The sequence below is a fragment of the Dendrobates tinctorius genome, unplaced genomic scaffold (genome assembly GCF_039654945.1).
Source record: "Dendrobates tinctorius isolate UK_male_01 unplaced genomic scaffold, ASM3965494v1 ptg000035l, whole genome shotgun sequence".
Classification (NCBI taxonomy): domain Eukaryota; kingdom Metazoa; phylum Chordata; class Amphibia; order Anura; family Dendrobatidae; genus Dendrobates; species Dendrobates tinctorius.
In genome coordinates, this window is record NW_027361703.1 from 72,240,092 (window position 1) to 72,260,408 (window position 20,317).

The 20,317-nt window shown below is 45.5% G+C and overlaps 1 protein-coding gene across 1 annotated transcript in view; it reads left to right on the plus strand.

Moving 5' to 3' along the window:
• Positions 1-16,458: 16,458 nt before the first annotated feature.
• Positions 16,459-20,317, plus strand: part of CCDC146 (coiled-coil domain containing 146) — a 235,049-nt gene continuing 231,190 nt past the window's right edge. The window contains exon 1 of the mRNA XM_073573647.1: positions 16,459-16,610. The gene's annotated coding sequence lies outside the window, so the exon portion shown is untranslated. The remainder of the gene's footprint in view (positions 16,611-20,317) is intronic.

The window sequence follows — 20,317 nt, forward strand, 5'->3', positions numbered from 1 at the left end:
ATTAGTTAAAATATATATTACTTGAAAACGATATAATAATATCTACCAAATACCTATAATTACGGTACATTAGTGATCAATAAATGTTGATACATCATAAAAATCTCCTCCGTGTTTAAATTATCTGCTATAACATTATTAAAAAGTGCATGTAAAGTGCTTTAAAAAAACACACTAATTAATTAAACAATATACATATGTAACATGCACATTAAATATAACTATTACACCATATGTGAATATATTAAAATAATTTCCAATCCTCCCATCTTGATGTGATGTTCTTGAACCAAGGGAATAACACCATGGATTCCTCCAGATCTTCCTCACTCAAACGTCATAGAAATATGTGGTATCCAATTACAAGATTAAAGCTGAACAAGGAAACAGACAAAAAATAAATAGACAAAACATACTACACAACACAATATTTACAAAAATGAGCTAAAACTCAACTGCTCATTGAGTCCAGCCAGTGTCACTGTATCAAGAATTGTGATCCACCGGCATTCCCTCTGAGCTAACGCACATTTGGTGTCACAGCCCCTTATTCCCGCACGTATCCTATCAATACCCCAAGCCCGTAGCCCATTCGGATCGCAACTGTGTTTAAGACGAAAATGTCTAGGAATGGGTTTAAGACTATTAACATCCTCCACTTCACGGGCGGCCATTATATCTCTCACATGTTTTCGTATGCGAACACGTAGTTCACGTGTAGTTAATCCAACATATATTAGCCCACATGGGCAAACTGCATAGTAAAACACATATGTGGTATTGCATGTGATATAACCTCTAATTTTAAATTCTCGACGGCCGTCCGATGAAGTGAAAGATGTAGATCTCCTAAGATTCCTACATGCTAGGCACACACCATTGGAAAAAATCCATTTCTGGGTGTGCCAGTCTGCAAAAAATCTGTACTTTTACTGATGTAATGGCTCTTGACTAACATGTTTTTAAGGGTATTACACCTCCGTGCAGTCATAAGGGGAAATTCAGGAAGACATTCACATAGAATTGAATCAGTTCTTAAAACTGCCCAATGTCGATTCAAGATGGATCTCGTAAGATCCCATTTATGGTTATACGTTGATATGTATCTTACATCTCCATCTGTTTTGGTTTTGGATTTCTTCCACCTGTTCTCCAAGAGATCAATCCTAGAAGATTTTTTAGCTCGCCAGTAACCCCTCCTTATGCATTTCCCACTATACCTCCTTTCGGAGAATCTTTCCTCAAGGTCCACCGCTTGTGCCTCAAACAAGGCATCCGTTGAACAAATCCTCCTGGCAAGCAAAAATTGTCTGACTGGAATGGACGTAATCGTGGAATACGGACGTGATGAGGATGCATGTAAGAGGGCATTCATAGAAGTCTCCTTTCTATAAAGGTCAGTATAAATGTGACCATCATCCTGCAGTTTTAACATCACATCAAGGAATGTAATTTGACGATGATGAAAGACATACGTGAGATGGATGTTGAAGCTGTTCTGGTTCAGAACACCCACAAAATCATGTAATTCAGAGACAGGGCCTTGCCAGATGAATAAATAAATTTATTTTTGGGTTATTGGGAGAGAGAAGTTTTCTCGGATGGCGCGCATGCCGCTCCCCAAATTGCAGGATGGTTCAGATATATTGATGATATCTTATTCATCTGGCAAGGCCCTGTCTCTGAATTACATGATTTTGTGGGTGTTCTGAACCAGAACAGCTTCAACATCCATATTACCTGATCCTTTTCTTTTGTTTTCTTTTGTTATATATATATTTGTTATGTCAGTACTATTATATGTCTAATAAATTTTGATATTTTTCCATTATACCGGACTTGTAATCCAATTATCTTTGTGTAATATGCTATGCTGGAGTGTCCATCTTCAATTCCCTTTGAGTCGATACTACAAAGTGGGTGACTCTATTGGGATATATACTAGTTTGTTCCATATGGTTTTGTTTGTTTTTGTTTGACTTTTTGAATGGAAAATTAGCTCCAATCGTTAGCGGACACCATGTCGTGCTTGGAGAGCCCCTGTGTGCCTAAACTTTGGAGCTCCCCCACAAATGACCCCATTTTGGAAACCTGACCCCCTAAGGAACTTATCTAGATGCATAGTGAGCACTTTGAACCCCAAGGTGTTTCACAGAAGTTTATAACACAGAGCCGTGAAAATAAACAATATTTTTTTTCCTCAAAAAATGTTTTATTAGCCCGCTATTTTCTATTTTCACAAGGGTAACAGGAGAAATTGGACCCTAAAAGTTGTTGTACAGTTTGTCCTGAGTACGCTGGTACCCCATATGTGGAGGGGACCACTGTTTGGGCACATGTTGGGGCTCGGAAGGGAAGTAGTGACGTTTTGAAATGCCGACTTGATGGAATGGTCTGCGGGCGTCATTACGTTTGCAGAGCCCCTGATGTGCCTAAACAGTAGAAACCCCCCACAAGTGACCCCATTTTGGAAACTAGACCTCCCAAGGAACTTATCTAGATGTCTGTTGAGCACATTGAACCCCCAAGTGCTTCACAGAAGTTTATAACGCAGAGCTGTGAAAATAAAAAAATCATTTTTTTTCCACAAAAATAATGTTTTAGCCCCCAATTTTTTATTTTCCCAAGGGTAACAGGAGAAATTAGACCCCCAAAGTCGTTGTGCAATTTTTCTTGAGTATGCTGATACCCCATATGTTGGGGTAAACCACTGTTTTGGCACACGTCGGGGTTTGGAATGGAGGGAGCACCGTTTTACTTTTTGAACGCAAAATTGGCTGGAATCAATGGTGGCGTTTGGAGACCCCCTGATGTGCCTAAACAGTGGAAATCCCTCAATTCTAACTCCAACCCTAACCCCAATACACCCCTAACCAAAACCCTAACCCCAACACATCCCTAACCCTAACCCAACCCTAACCATGACCATAACCCCAACACACCCCTAACCCTAATCCCAACCCTAACCATAACCTTAACCACAAGCCTAACCCTAATCTCAACCCTAACCCCAACACACCCCTAACCCTAATCTTAACCATAACCCTAACCCTAATTCCAACCCTAAACCTAATTCTAACCCTAACCCTAATAGAAAAATAAAAATATTTATTTTATTATTTGTCCCTATCTATGGGGGTGATAAGGGGGGAGTGATTTACTATTTTTTTTATTTTGATCACTATGATAGGATCTATCACAGTGATCAACATGAATGAATGGAATCTGCCATTTGGCAGATTCGTCGGGCGCACTGCGCATGCGCCTGCCAGTTTAGAAGATGGCGACGCCCATGATCCGGGACGACGGGACACCGGGAGCCACAGCGGGACTCGGAGGGTATCGGGGGGAGGGGGTGATCGGAAGATGGGGGAGAGGAGGGAAGGAGATGGGGAGCAGATGATGACTGCGGCGGCAGATCACCTCCGTCACTTGGTGGCGGGGGCCGATCGCCCCATCAGTCGGTGGGGGGGTCGGATCGGTGTCTATTTCAGCATCGGCCATGGCTGGATTGTAATATTTCATCAAATTTCATTGATGAAATATTACTATCGCTCTGATTGGCTGTTGAAAGTGAAACAGCCAATCAGAGCGATCGTAGGCTCGGGGGGGCGAAGCCACCCCCCCGAGGTGAAGCACAAAAGGTCCTGTATGTGCGGGTCATGTGACCTTTCAGTGACCCCAGTCACCCAACCCGCAGGGGGGCTATCAATTCATGACGCCACATAGACGTCATGGGTCGGATTGGCACCGACTTTCATTAGGTCTATTTCGCGTCAAAGGTCAGGAAGGGGTTAATAACAGCTCACCGCTGTCTGCTTAGCCTCTACTGGTGAATTTAAAGTATGGGGGACCCAAGAACAAAAATTACATAGGGTCCCCCTATAATTCAAAGCAGCAAAGGCTAAACAGCCAGCTGTGGGTTGACAGCCTGGGAAGGGGCCAGAGATATTGCCAGGTAAGGAATATTGTTTTTTTTTGTTTTTTTTTTACAGCGGGCATGTGCATTGGAGGATTATCTTCTCGTCGAACAGGTGAAGGGTTGATTATTATTTTTGTTTTTTTACAGGGAACATGGGCTTCAATGGATTTTAGGCAAAAAAAGGGGGAGAAGGAAGTTACACCCAGCGTGAAGACTTGCATTAAAATTCCAATGAATGTCATCCGCTCAATGCCAACTTTTATTTCCCATTGACTTGCATTGGGGTCGGGTTTCGGACGAAACTTCGACTTTTTTTTGCCCTAGTCGGACCAGTTTCATCTGAAACAAATTTTGCTTCATGAAACCCGATCCTACCAAAGTCGCTCAACTCTAGTCCCCACCCCTAGAAGGTCTGAAAACCTTTTCTATACCGATTGCTTTGAGAGAATTAGTAATACCTGGATGAAAAAGTTTGCAATGGTTTGACACCGCTGATATATTGCGTGTACTAGAACCAGAAGCTTCAGACAAGTGTTTTCTGAATCTATTTTTAAAGGGTCCAATGGTACAACCAACGTACTGTAATTTACATGTATTACATTCAATTAAATAAATTAGACCTTCTGTATTACAATTCATATGATAATTGATAGAATAAGAAATACCAGTCACAATAGATGTAAATTTAGTACTTTTTTGTACATAGTTACAGGTTTTGCAAGGATGATGGCCACACATATAAAATCCTTGGTGAGACAACCATGTCTTGTTACATCTGGTGTTTTGACTACAAAAACGACTAGGTGACAGTATATCTCCTAATTAAGAAGCTTTTTTTGCTACAAACCGCAAGTGCGTTTTTTCAAAAATATCTGTCAAATTGGAATCACTAAAAAGAATAGGGACATATTTTCTAACAATGCTGGTAATAGTATCAAATTGCGAACTATATTCAGTAATAAAATTAATATTAGAAAAACGATGACTCTCTACAGTAATGTTATTATCGCAATTTTTCTTCAAATTTTTATTTGAAAATTTTTTTGAATTATGAGATTCTAAGATTAAAATATTTCTCTCAATATTAGCAACAATTTTCTGTGCTTTAGACAGAGTCCAATTAGGATATACACTAGAATGAAGTCTATGGACTATATTATTAGCTTCCTTCTCATTTGTCACCTTGTACATTCCTCTTAAGTCTGATCAATTTACCTATAGGTATGTTATTAAAGGAAAATATAAAAGAAGAGTCGGCAAGGGAGAGATTTAAAATGTAAGGGAAGAAAACAAAAAGAAACGTATTAACTAGGTTAGAGTGGATATACTAAGAAGATACAAAAAAACAAGTACAAAAAGATGTGCGAAGGGCACAGGTATTGTTGGGAAAATTGTGACATGAATTCCCGGTGGGGACTATGCTTTCCCTAGAGGAGCTCCCCTCCCCAGGCCGAGACAATACCAAAGCTGAATCTGCCCCTAAGTACCAATGGCCCCCCCATGTAAAAACCAAGTAGAGCAGAGTACAGTTATATAATCAGAATACAAGCCCCAGGACCCTCCCTCGCCCATGACTATTATTAACCTGTTGCCTATGTCAAGGGAGGGGGGAGAAGGTCAACACCAGGGGGAAGAAAACATCGATAACACAACTCCTGATGATGGTTATAAGGATAGATAACTAGAGCAACATTCCACAATCAGTATCTGAAAGAAAAACATGGAAACATAACATTGCATATCAGAATAGTGCATTAATTGTTGAAAGGAAATCATCCCCAGACCACAGATCTCAAGGAGCAGAGAAAGATTCCCGCCCCCTCCTGCCCCAGCGTTGAGTGGACCTCGGCGGACGTTGGGATAACCCGCCAGAGGCCTCCACTGGAATAGTAGGCCAGTCCATAATTTCAATCCGAGGGAGGTTCAAGGTTTATGTAAATGATGCAATGTCCAATGGGTACCTGAGGATATGCATGCTGATGCATGACGAATCTGCAAACGGAATGGAAACCCCCACCTATACAGCAAGTTATGATCTCGAAGCAAATCCAAGAGAGGTCTCAATGCTCTTCTTTGCAAAGTCAGGCGGGAAAGGTCCGGTAGGATTAGAATCTTTGATCCTTGGAATAGAGCAGGTGATCCATCTCTGAGCCTCTGCAGGATGGCTTCTTTTTGTACACAGTGATGAATGCAGCATATCACGTCCTGTGGACAGTCTAGGTAAGATGCTCTGGGGCCAAGTCCTCTGTGAGCTCTGTTCAATTCAATCTCCTTCTCAGGAGACTCACCCAGAATTCTGTTGAAAATGCGTTGCAATGTATGAGAAAGCTCTTTAGATTCTACTGACTCAGGTAGACCCCGTGTGGGGGGAGGCAGCTCCTCAGAACACCCTTTCTGCATCTGGGTCTCATCAAGAGATAAACCCCATCCAGAGTCTGCATGCCATGTCTGAGTCTGGCTAGAATGGCCAGCTGCCATCAGCCTACCTTATGCATCCATGTCTGTGCTCTGCCAGTCCTGGTTGTCATTCATGGTGAAGGGAGACTGCAGTCCATCCCCCTGTGATGTGCTCTCTGGCTGCTTAGAGGACCCCTTTTTTTTAACTCCTGCAGCACGGAATGATGGTATGCGAGCTGGAGTCTATACAAGGTCATGCTCTCCTTCTCTCACTCTCACCTCACTTCCCTTCAGCCCCATGGCAACTGCATAGCTTGAGGGGGCGTCGGCTATGTTTGTGCTCCCCTTGCTGGCCAGGGTTCCAAGAAAGTTCTGTATGCCTCTGTTGCTGGATGAGAGGCTCTTAGATCTGCTGCCGGCTGATCTCCCTATCCTCCTGTAGGAGGAGGAGTCCCCGCTGTGTGTCCGGGCCGGAACCAAGGGGGCCGTCACTAAGGTTCCTAGGGGGACTGTTTCCGGGGGACATAATTAGGGGACGGACCGCAGACTTCTTGAAAGGGTGGGGGAGGAGCTAATGTAAAAGGGGCTGGGGATGCCAGCAGGAGTCAAACGACCGAGCAGGAGAGAAGAGGCACGGGAGCTAGAGGGCGCCAGGGAGCCAGAGTAAGAGCCTTCGCCAGAGACCAGAGACGGAAGGGAGACTCACCGTGGGTAGAAGGAGGACAGCACCGAGCCGTTCAGCAGAGGAACACCGACCGTCCGCCTGCATCCCTAAAGGACGCCACCGCCCAACTTCAGCCCACGGCTGCGCCCTGTCCGCTGCCGCCCGCGGCCGTCACCGCTTCACTCCAGCCCATGGTTGTGGCCTGCCCGCTACCGCCTCACTCCAGCCCGCGCCTGGGTCCTGTCCGTTGCCACCTGCAGTCCCCATAACGCAGCTCTGGGCTGCGACTGCGGCTTGCCTGCAGCCACTAGAGGCCGCCGCTGCCCGTCCCCATTTTGGGGCTGTGGCCTCCATTCTCCAGCCCCCGGGCGACACCGCACTGCCTCCTCCGGGGGGCGCTACACCAAGGAACTCTCGAGGGGCCTGCTGTGCCCTCATCTCGCCTGGACCTAGGAGTACCTGAAGTCTTCGCCAGATCCTCATCGGCAGGGCCCAGCAGCTGAAACGTCGAAGCATCGCTGATCAGTACTCTGCCAGACGTCCGGGAGGATAAGTGACACATTGTAATTAAGGACCCGTAGTCGGCCACACCGCGGCTCTATAGTGACTGGTCTTTGCCGGGTTAGTCGTGTTTGCATTACAAGTGTATTCTTGTGTTGACCCCTGTGACAATTGTTAGCTGGTTTGGTTGCTCATGATAGCCCCTATAGGCATCTATATATAAAAGTTAAACTTTAAAGATCAAACTGTCTTGCATCTCGTCACTGCGTACCTGCGAGTACTACACTCCTACAACTCATACTCTGAGCAAAATGCCCCAGGGAGTTCACGATCGGCTGATTTTTGGCCCGGAGAAGAGAGCTGAGGTGAAGTGTAACCTCATGCCTTTATAGGCAAGCCACGCAGCCCGAAACCCTATAGTGCAGCCCCCACACAGTATAATGCATTGCCCACACACACAGTATAGTGTAGCTGCACACGCAGTATAATGCAGCCCCCCACATACACAGTATAGTGCAGTGTGGGGAGATTTGGAGTTGGGATGGGGGGGTTATTTAATGTGTGGGGAGATTTAGAGTGGGGATGGGGGTACTTAATGTGTGGGAGGGATTTGGGATGGGGGTACTTAATGTGTGGAGGGATTTGGCGTGGGGATTTAATGTGTGTGTGTGTGTGGGGATTTGGAGTGGGGATGGGGGGTTATTTAATGTGTGTGAGGGATTTGGAGTGGGGATGGGGGGTTATTTAATGTGGGGGGAGATTTGGAGTAGGCATAGGGGTTATTTAATGTGTGGGGAGATTTGGAGTGGGGATGGGGGTTATTTAATGTGTGGGGAGATTTGTAGTGGGGATGGGGGTTATTTAATGTGTGGGGTGATTTGTAGTGGGGATGGGGGTTATTTAATGTGTGTGGGGAGATTTGAGGACATAAAATGAAGAGTATGTACAGTATATGTGAGGGCCTGTATGAGGAAACAGTATTGGGGATGGATGCAGACACAGTATGGTGAGTGGGGGGATGGGTGCAGACAGTATGGTGAGTGAATGGGTAAATGTATGTGGACACAGTATGAGTAGCGATAGAAAAATGTATGTGGACACAGTATGGGGAGTGAGGGTGATGGGATGTGTGCTGACACAGTATGGGGAGTCAGGGGTATGTGTTATGAATGGGTCACTGAGGAGAGCAGGTCCAGGCTAAGCCACAGAAAACCAGAGAGGTTGGTAACTAAGCAGATTGCAGACCCCTGATCCTATCCACACAACTAGCAGTAGCCGTGGAGCGTACCTACGATGATCCTAGATGCCTCGGCACAGCCGGAGAGCTAACTAAGCCAAAAGCAAGAAAGGGGAAATCTAAACTGCCCCAGAGCAGACCCCAAAGGAATAGATAGCCCCCAAACATATATTGTCGGTGAGACAAGCTGAAAACACAAGCACAGGCAGGAAAATAGACTGAGCAAATGATGGGGCCCACACTGACTAGACAGGACAGGAAAGGAAAGACACTGTCTGCAATCACGCAAATAAAAACCTGCAAAAAGTCCAACAGGTCTGATGCAAAAAAGACTGAAGTCACACGACTTCGCCCCCCACTATATCAGCACTGGTATATTCTGAAAGCAGAGCAAAAAGAGACCAATCTAACAGGGGATAAAACAAACTGGCACAAGCAGTAACATATGGGCGGTGATTCAGAACAGCCCCACCTGGAGCTGGCTGACCCGCACCAAGAAGAGATAGACAAAACCAGATCAAATGCAAACAGAATAGCAAATAAACCACTTAGCTGAACATGCAGGGACAGAGCTGGATAAATCAGACATCAGGAGGAACAGGAAGCAAATCACCAGCAGGGATAGAGGGAGTCGGCTGTCTTAAATCCCAATCTGAAACCCCAGATCTCCAATCGCCATCATCATTATCAGGTGGCAAGCCTCTGTCAATCAGATCAGCTCCATTACCTCCAGTAACCACCAGAGGGAGCCCAGAAAGAGATCTGACCAGCTCCAGAACCTTCAGTAATAACCAGAGGGAGGCCAGAAGGCAAATTCACAACAGGTATGTGTGAGCAGAAGTATGAGGAGGGAGGGGAATAGTGTGAGGTGACAATATGGGGGGAGAAAAGTGAGTGGCCACAGAATAGAAACTGAATAGTGGGGGCATAGCATGGGGGGACAGTGTAAAGGTACAGCCAGGAGGGGAAAATATACCAAGGAGGGAGAGTGTGATGAAAAGGTACAGTATAGAGACTGAGCCCTATAGGGGGGGGACACAATGTGAGACGACAGTGTGAAAAGGTATCCTAGCCTGGAAAGGAGAGGTCAGTGCAAAGAGCATGTACCAAAAGAGGGACAGTGTGGGGTCATATTTTGTGCAGACAATATAGTGAGGGGCAATTATTTATTCAGGGGCTCAGTATACTGCAGATATTTTTCATTTAGGAGCATTATAATGACATTGCTATCTTTAACCCCTTCCCGACCAATGACGCCACGTAGGCGTCATGAAAGTCGGTGCCAATCCGACCAATGACGCTTATTTGGCGTCATGAATTGATTGCCCTCCTGCGGGTCGGGTGACTGGGGTCACCGAAAGGTCACTTGACCCGCACACAGAGGACCCTTTGCGGTTCACCCCAGGGGGGCGTGGCTTAGCCCCCACGTGCCTATGATCGCTTTGATTGGCTGTTAAAAGTGAAACAGCCAATCAGAGTGATTTGTAATATTTCACCAATGAAATTTGGTGAAATATTACAATCCAGCCATGGCCGATGCTGCAATAGCATCGGCCATGGCTGGAGACCAAGATCCGACCCCCCCCACCACCGACTGGCTGCGCCGATAAGCCGCCGCCACCGACTGACGGCGCCTATCGGCCGCCGCCGTAACCATTTGCTCTCCTCCCACTTCCCTCCTCTCCCCCCACCTTCCGTTCCCCCCTCACCCTCCACGGTGCCTCCGATGTCCCTCTGGCTATCCCGATGTCCCGCCATCCCTGATCATGGGCGCTGCCATCTTGGAAAATGGCGGGCGCATGCACAGTGCGCCCGTCGTGCTGCAGATTCATTTTTTCATTTTGATCACTGTGATAAACTCTCACTGTGATCAAAATAAAAAAAAGTAAATTCACCCCACCTTTATCACCCCCCATAGGTAGGCACAAATAATAAAATAAAAAATATATTTTTATTTTTCCATTAGGGTAGGAATTAGGGTTAGGTTTGGAATTAGGGTTAGGGTTAGAGATAGGGTTAGGGTTAGAAATAGGGTTAGGGTTAGAATTAGGGTTGGATTAGGGTTAGGGTTAGAAAAAGGGTTAGGGTTAGAATTAGGGTTAGGGTTGGAATTAGGGTTAGGGTTGGAATTAGGGTGAGGGTTAGAATTAGGGTTGAAATTAGGGTTAGGGTTGGAATTAGGGTTAGGGTTAGAATTAGGGTTAGGGGTAGAATTAGGGTTAGGGGTAGAATTAGGGTTAGGGTTGGAATTAGGGTTAGGGTTGGAATTAGGGTTAAGATTAGGGTTAGTGGTGGGTTGGGATTGGGATTAGAGTTAGGCTTGTGGTTAGGGTTAGAGTTGAGATTAGGGTTAGGAGTGTGTTGGGGTTAGGGTTGTGGTTAGGGTTATGATTAGGGTTGAGATGAGGGTTAGGGGTGTGTTGGGGTTAGGGTTGGAGTTATAATTGAGGGGTTTCCACTGTTTAGGCACATCACGGGGTCTCCAAACGCGACAAACGCCACCATTTATTCTAGCCAATTTTGCATTCAAAAAGTCAAACAGTGCTCCCTCCATTCTGAGCCCCGACGTGTGCCCAAACAGTAGTTTACCCCCACATATGGGGTATCAGTGTACTCAGGAAAAATTGCACAACAACTTTGGGGTTCTAATTTCTCCTTTTACCCTTGGGAAAATAAAAAAATTGGGGTCTAAATAAATTATTTTTGTGGAAAAAAATTATTTTTTATTTTCACGGCTCTGCGTTATAAACTTCTGTGAAGCACTTGGCAGTTCAAAGTGCTCACCATGCATCTAGATAAGTTCCTTGGGGGGTCTAGTTTCCAAAATGGGGTCACTTGTTGGGGAGCTCCAATGTTTAGGCATACAGGGGCTCTCCAAACGCGACATGGTGTCCGCTAATGATTGGAGCAAATTTTCCATTCAAAAAGTCAAATGGCGCTCCTTCTCTTCCGGGCCCTGCCGTGCGCCCAAACAGTGGTGTATGACCACATATGAGGTATCCGTGTATATTCAGGAGAAATTGTCCAACAAATTTTAGGATCCATTTTATCCTGTTGTCCATGTGAAAATGAAAAAACTGGGGCTAAAAGAAAATTTGTGTGAAAACAAGTCCTTTTTTAAACGAATCAATTTGTGAAGCATCTGGGTGTTCAAAGTGTTCACTATACATCTAGATAAGTTCCTTTGAGGGTCTAGTATCCAAAATGGGGTCATTTGTGGGGGAGCTCCAATGTTTAGGCACACAGGGACTCTCCAAATGCGAAATGGCAACCGCTAAATATTCCAGCATATTTTCCATTCAAAAGTCAAATGGCGCTCCTTCCCTTCTGAGCCCTGCTGTGCACCCAAACAGTAGTTTATGACCACATATGAGGTATTGGTGTACTCAGGATAAATTGCCCAACAAATTTTATGATCCATTTTATCCTGTTGCCCATGTGAAAATGAAAAAAATTGATGCTTAAAGAAAATTTTTGTTGGAAAAATTAAAATGTCCATTTTTTCCTTCCACTTTGCTTTAGTTCCTGTAAAGCACCTGAAGGGTTAATAATCTTCTTGAATGTAGTTTTGAGTAGCTTGAGGGGTGCATTTTTTAGAATGGTGTCACTTTTGGGTATTTTCTGCCATATAGACCCCTCAAAGTGACTTCAAATGTCAGGTGGTCCCTAAAAAAAATGGTTTTGTAAATTTTGTAAAAATGAGAAATCGCTGGTCAGCTTTTAACCCTTACAACTTCCTAACAAAAAAAATTTGTTTCAAAATTGTGCTGATGTAAAGTAGACATGTGGAAAATGTTATTTATTAACTATTTTGTGTTACATAACTCTCTGGTTTAACAGAATAAAAATTCAAAATTTGAAAATTGCAAAATTTTCAAAATTTTCGTTTTTTTCACAAATAAACGCAGAAATTATCGACCTAAATTTACCACTAACATGAAGCCCAATATGTCACACAAAAAAATCTCAGAATCGCTAGGATCCGTTGAAGCGTTCAAGAGTTAATACCTCATAAAGGGACACTGGTCAGAATTGCAAAAAATGGCCTGGTCATTAAGGTCAAAATAGGCTGGGTCATGAAGGGGTTAAAGGGATCGTGTGGAGATTTGCTGCAGAAGACCGGAGAAGATGTAAGTCTGCAGACACGAGATGTGGATGAGAAAACTCATCATGGGGTCTGGACAAGAAGAAGTAAAGAAGGAGAACGACTCCAGAGACGACGTCATCTATAAGGTACCTGGATGTAAATATTATTTGTGATACTGACTTACTCTCATGTTGTTATTTATGTTAGGAGCATTAAAGGGGTTGTCCAGGTCTGTGCTGAGTCTGCAGACATTCTATGTGACTGCAGACGTCTGATTTCTCACAGTGCTCACTGAACGCTGTTAGGATTCTCTCGTGCCGGTAATTTACATACATGTGGTCACATGCTGACTAGGGTGTGAGGGATTTCAAGTAGGGATAGGGGGTTATGTAATGTGTGAGGGATTTGGAGTAGGGATAGGGTTTTTTTTTAATGTGTGTGGAGATTTGGAGTGCGGATGGAAGCCACTTCCTCCTTTCCTTCCTCCATGAAGCTCCGCGCACGCTCCGCCTATCACCTCATGCATCCAGCGTTTCCCTCCATACCTATCTTTAACATTAGGTACGCAGGGACATTCTTTGTATGCGTTTCCGTGATGTCGCCGCACACATCAAATCAGCGCATGCGGACGCATCCGCATATAATGCATGTCCCTGCGTACCTAATGTTAAAGATAGGTACCCAGGGAAACGCTGGTCGCATGTGGCAGCTTCACGGAGGAAGGAAAGGAGGAAGTGGCTGCGATCTGCAGCCCTCCTGAAACTAGCCTAACCGTGTGTACAACTATGGTGGTGAACCCTAACTGTTGGTATAGGGGAACTTTTTTGCCCCCCCAGCTGAAGCCCTAGCTATGCCTCTGCTTCAAAGGTATATATGAGCAGGGCCGCAATCAGGGCATTACTGCCCTGACTGGCGTATGGGGCCCGGTGGGCAGAGGGGACACGCATTGGGCTAGCAGCGCTATGACAGCTCAACTCTATTGATGTGCGGGCCCGCACGTCAATAGTTATCAGTCGCCAGCCAATCGGAGGCTGGCAGCTGACCTCTGCAGCAGCGTGCACGTCGCCAGTGTCTGATGTCATTGTCAGTCGCAGGCGAGTTCGCGCTTCAGCTGCGTGGAGGGAGCTTCGCCGCAGGAGCGCGGCCAGGTAAGAACATGTTTTTTTTTTATTGAAAGCGGCAATCCGGGGGCACGGGGCAGAATGTGAGACACGGGGGCAGAATGGACATGGGGGCAGAATGTGAGACACGGGGGCAGAATGGACATGGGGGCAGAATGCGAGACACGGGGGCAGAATGGACATGGGGGCAGAATGCGAGACACGGGGGCAGAATGGACATGGGGGTAGAATGTGAGACACGGGGGGCCGGGGGCAGAATGTGAGACACGAGGGCAGAATGTGAGACACGGGGGCAGAATGTGAGACATGCTGGCAGAATGTGAGACACGGGGGCAGAATGTGAGACACGAGGGCAGAATGTGAGACACGGGGGCAGAATGTGACAGTGAGACACAGGAGGGGGCAGAATGTGAAGCACGGGGCAGAATATGACAGTAAGACACAGGAGGGGGCAGAATGGACACGGGGCAGAATGTGGGACACAGGAGGGGCAGAATGTGACAGTGAGACACAGGAGGGGGCAGGATGGGAAACACGTGGTGCAGGATCATGGGGCAGGATGGATACGATGTAGACAGATGGGGCAGGATCGGGAGATCATATGGGGGCAGAATGGATACTCATGAGGGCAGGATGAGAGAAAATATGGATGGAGCCCGGAATGAGACACACGGGGCCAGGATGGGGGATATTATTACCATAGGGGCTAATTAAGGGATATTATTACTGCATTGATGTATTTATTTAATTTTTTGAGGATACTGTTTTAAATGGAGGGGAGGTCCTGTTACTGTGTAGAGTGATACTATGTTGCCTTTTTTTCTTAATCTGGTGTAGTGTAGAAGTTGGGATAAAAATAAGTAATTTGTTCTGCAAGTGGAGCAAGTGTGTTATTTCCTGCAGAGACGAGCCCTGGCTGGAAGACGTGATGGCGGTCTGTGCTGGATGAAAGATGAAAAGCGAAGCTGAAGGACTTCACCTAGAGACATCACTGGTGAGTCAGTGTGTTACCTGTACACTGACACTATACACTATATACAGAGTGCCTTTATACAATGTCACCAGTAATCACTGTATTACCTTTGCACTGACACTATACACTATATACAGAGTTCCTGTGTACAATGTCACCAGTGATCACTGTATTACCTGTACATTGGCACTATATACAGAGGTCCTGTGCATAATGTCACCGGTGATCACTGTATGTCCTGTACACAGACAATGCATACTAAGTACAGATCTCCTGTGTATAATTGTGCTTATAGTGATAGTATTGTTTTTTTTTATTAATGATCAGTGTTGTAGTATTCAGTCACCATATGGTGGTAATATGTGGTCTGGCATGGTGCGGTGGTATTTGTCCATTGTATGTGCTATTATTCTGTCACTGGTGGTAATATGTGGTCTGGTCATGGTGTGGCTGTATTTGTTCCTTGTATGTGGTATTTTTGGTCACCAAGTGGTGGTAATATGGTGTCTGGTCATAGTGCGGTGATATTTGTCCCTTGTATGTGCTATTATTCTGTCACTATGGTGGTAATATGTGATCTGGTCATGGTGTGGCTGTATTTTTTCCTTGTATGTGGTATTATAGGTCACTATGCGGTGGTAATATGTGGTCTGGACAAGGTGCGGTGGTATTCGTCCCTTTGGATGTGATATTTTTGGTCATTTTAAAAATAGAAAAATAAATAAAAATATATCTAAATTGTGTTGCATATTTTAACAAATGTTTAATGGTTTAGAGTAGAGTAGGGCCTGAGCAAAAGAGTCTACCTTGTCGTGGTGGCAGATTTAAAAAATCTTTTGGCCCAAACAAGAGCTGCTGGCTATATGTGTGATCTGGTGATGGGAACTGTTAATGTGTGATTGGTGAGAAGTGAAGTTTTTCCAAGAGAGAGCGGTGGGGCTGTGGACAGCTGGAGGGATGGAGCCTGGGCGGAGTCTCAAGGGGGCCCCGAAAATTTTGCTAGTATGGGGCCCCAAAATTCCTAGTGGCAGCCCTGTATATGAGACTGTTATTTGGGGTCAGATCTGTTGTCGGCTGGGTGATGTGGTCGGAGTGTGACCCAAGGCCCAGTGGATGTGCGCTACTATATACACAGGAAAACATTCAGACTTGAGAGTCCTCAGTGGTTGATGTATAGATAGATAGACACAGGAACACGGTTGTCCGAGCAGAGATAGAAGCTGATCTGGACACATGGACCCTGCTGTTCTTTGTACTCTATGGGAGCTGGGAATGGTTACGCTGTTTCCCCATGTTCTCCATAAATGTCCCGGGCGGACACTGCTGTGAGGGAACCTGACATCAGGGGGTACAGTACTGCTAATGCCACATTACTGAGAGCGGCCAGCAGCCCCATGTAAGGGACGCAGGGCCGTCCGTCCGACCCTCCAGCAGGGCAGAACACACTCAGGCGCATTCCATTCGGTGCACTGCTTACAGCGGTCACGTGGGCAGCTTCCGGCACAGATCATTGGCCAGCCCCAGTGCTCGGCAGCGGGGTGGGGGCGGCGCAGATGCCGCACTGTTACCATGGAGTTGGACGCTAGCTTTTCACTGAGAGCCTGTAACGCGATAATGTCGCTGCGTTGCCCCCTGTGACTCCAGATTTGAGGCATGTAAGGACCCCCGAGCCGAATCCCCCGAGACTTCACACCTGTGCCTGAAAGAGGTGAGAGAAATCACAGCCCGTCACTCACCAGACAGCAGAGCGCGGGCAGACTCCTCCTGGAGGGACCGGAGTGCTGGAGCTCCATCACTTACATGGGGCTGATCACTAGGTCACCTGTGTATGATGTGTGTTACTTGTGTAAGTAATGATGTGCTGGCAGAGAGCAACAGCTACAGATGGATCATCTCGCCCCACCCCAGGAATAATGGATGCGAATTGGCGGCGAAGTACATGTGTTCTCAACATGCAACAGTATTACGCATCTGATATACATTATGCCAACACTAGTAGTATCTGCAGAGACACGCACATGATCACACACACAGAAATATATATATACCCCAGTAGCAGGAGAGCGTGTAATGGATGTGTCTGTGAGGGAGATAACCGGTCGCCAAGTGCGTGTGTTCTCAATATGAAATGGTAGTACCAGCCCTATATACATTATTCCAACACTAGTAGTATCTGCAGAGACACGCACATGATCACACACACAGAAATATATATATACCCCAGTAGCAGGAGAGCGTGTAATGGATGTGTCTGTGAGGGAGATAACCGGTCGCCAAGTGCGTGTGTTCTCAATATGAAATGGTAGTACCAGCCCTATATACATTATTCCAACACTAGTAGTATCTGCAGAGACACGCACATGATCACACACACAGAAATATATATATACCCCAGTAGCAGGAGAGCGTGTAATGGATGTGTCTGTGAGGGAGATAACCGGTCGCCAAGTGCGTGTGTTCTCAATATGAAATGGTAGTACCAGCCCTATATACATTATGCCAACACTAGTAGTATCTGCAGAGACACGCACATGATCACACACACAGAAATATATATATACCCCAGTAGCAGGAGAGCGTGTAATGGATGTGTCTGTGAGGGAGATAACCGGTCGCCAAGTGCATGTGTTCATACATACACACACACACACTGGTGGACACAGACAGAAGAGTGCCCCTGTGCAAGAACAGTATTTGGGCCCTTTGATGTCCATGTGGCCCACCATAATGCATAATTCCACCATGAGTGGAGATGGAAATGGGCCCCCTTACCTCTTGGGCCTCTGTGGATCTGCACAGGTTGCACCAGAGCGCCGTTTCACTTTTTCAAACCAAAATTTGCTGGAATTGAGATCGGACGCCATGTTGCGTCTGGAGAGCCCCTGATGTGCCTAAACAGTGGAAGCCCCCCACAAGTGACCCCATTTTGGGAACTAGACCCCCCAAGGAAGTTATCTAGATGTGTGGTGAGCACTTTGAACCCCCAAGTGTTTCACTAAAGTTTATAACACCCAGGCGTGAAAATAAAAAATCATATTTTTTTCACAAACATAAACTTTTAGTCCCCAATTTATATTTTCCCAAGGGTAACAGGAGAAATTGGCCACCAAAAGTTGTTGTCCAATTTGTCCTGAGTGCGCTGATGGGGTATATGTGGGAGAAAACCACTGTTTGGGCGCATGGCAGAGCTTGGAAGGGAAGGAGCGCCATTTGACTTTTTTAAACCAAAATTGGCTGGAATTGAGATCAGATGCCATGTTGCGTTTGGAGAGCCCCTGTTGTGCCTACACAGTGGAAACCCCCCACAAGTGACCCCATTTTTCAACCTAGCCCCCCTAAGGAGCTTATCTAGATGTGTTGTGAGAACTTTGAACCCCCAAGTGTTTCACTAAAGTTTATAATGCCTGGCCATGAAAAGAAAAAAACAAACATTTTTTTTCCACAAAAATGATTTTACTCCCCAATTTTTTATTTTCCCAAGGGTAACAGGAGAAATTGGACCCCAAAAGTTGTTGTCCAATTTGTCCTTGGTACACTGGTACCACATACACTACTGTTCAAAAGTTTAGGGTCACTTAGAAATTTCCTTATTTTTGAAAGAAAAGCATTTTTTTCCAATGAAGCCAACATTATATGATTCAGAAATATACTCTACACATTGTTAATGTGGTAAATGACTTCTAGCTGCAAACGTCTGGTTTGTAATGCAATATCTTCATAGGTGTATAGAGGCCCATTTCCGACAACCATCACTCCAGTGTTGTTATGGTACTTTGTGTTTGCTAACTGTGTAAGAAGGCTAATGGATGGTTAGAATACCCTTGAAACCCCTTGTGCAAGTATGTTAGCACAGATGAAAACAGTTTGACTGATTAGAGAAGCTATAAAACCTGACCTTCCTTTGAGCTAGTTGAGAATCTGCTCAATTTGCTGGTTCCTTTAAACTCTCAAAATGTCCAGAAAAAAAGAACTGTCATGTAAAACTTGACAGTCTATTCTTGTTCTTAGAAATGAAGACTATTCCATGTGATAAATTGCCAAGAAACTGAAAATTTCCTACAACGGTGTGCAGCTTCGGACTGGAACACCTTGGGCCCACCAGAGAAAATCATTCTTGGGGCCCACTATGTAGCTGCATAGAGTTAAATACCAGACCACCAATTGTGCGGTAAAACACGCTAATATCCGGGTATAATATAAGGTAGTACATGTCTTAATTATGTAGCAGGAGTTGGGGTAGCCCCCTCATAGAATATAAAGCAGCCCCCTCATAGAATATAATGCAGCCATCTCATAGAATATAATGCAGCCATCTCATAGAATATAATGCAGCCATCTCATAGAATATAATACTGCCCCCCTCATAGGGTATAATGCACCCCCTCATAGGGTATAATACTGCCCCCCTCATAGGGTATAATACTGCCCCCCTCATAGGGAATAATGCACCCCCTCATAGGGTATAATACTGCCCCCCTCATAGGGTATAATGCTGCCCCCCTCATAGGGTATAATGCACCCCCTCATACGGTATAATGCACCCCCTCATAGGGTATAATACTGCCCCCCTCATAGGGTATAATGCACCCCCTCATAGGGTTTAATACTGCCCCCCTCATAGGGTATAATACTGCCCCCCTCATAGGGTATAATACTGCCCCCCTCATAGGGTATAATACTGCCCCCCTCATAGGGTATAATGCACCCCCTCATACGGTATAATGCACCCCCTCATAGGGTATAATACTGCCCCCCTCATAGGGTATAATACTACCCCCCTCATAGGGAATAATGCACCCCCTCATAGGGTATAATGCACCCCCTCATAGGGTATAATACTGCCCCCCTCATAGGGTATAATACTGCCCCCCTCATAGGGTATAATGCACCCCCTCATACGGTATAATGCACCCCCTCATAGGGTATAATACTGCCCCCCTCATAGGGTATAATGCACCCCCTCATAGGGTATAATACTGCCCCCCTCATAGGGTATAATACTGGCCCCCTCATAGGGTATAATACTGCCCCCCTCATAGGGAATAATGCACCCCCTCATAGGGTATAATGCTGCCCCCTCATAGGGTATAATACTGCCTCCTCATAGGGTATAATGCTGCCCCCTCATAGGGTATAATGCTGCCTCCTCATAGGGTATAATGCTGCCTCCTCATAGGGTATAATGCACCCCCTCATAGGGAATAATGCTGCCTCCTCATAGGGTATAATGCTGCCTCCTCATAGGGTATAATACTGCTCCCCTCATAGGGAATAATGCACCCCCTCATTGGGTATAATGCTACATAGATATATAGATATAGAGTTAGATAGATATAGATTGAAAGATAGATGTAGAAATAGATAGATATAGAGATAGATAGTAGATAATGGATAGAAAGTAGATAATGGATAGAT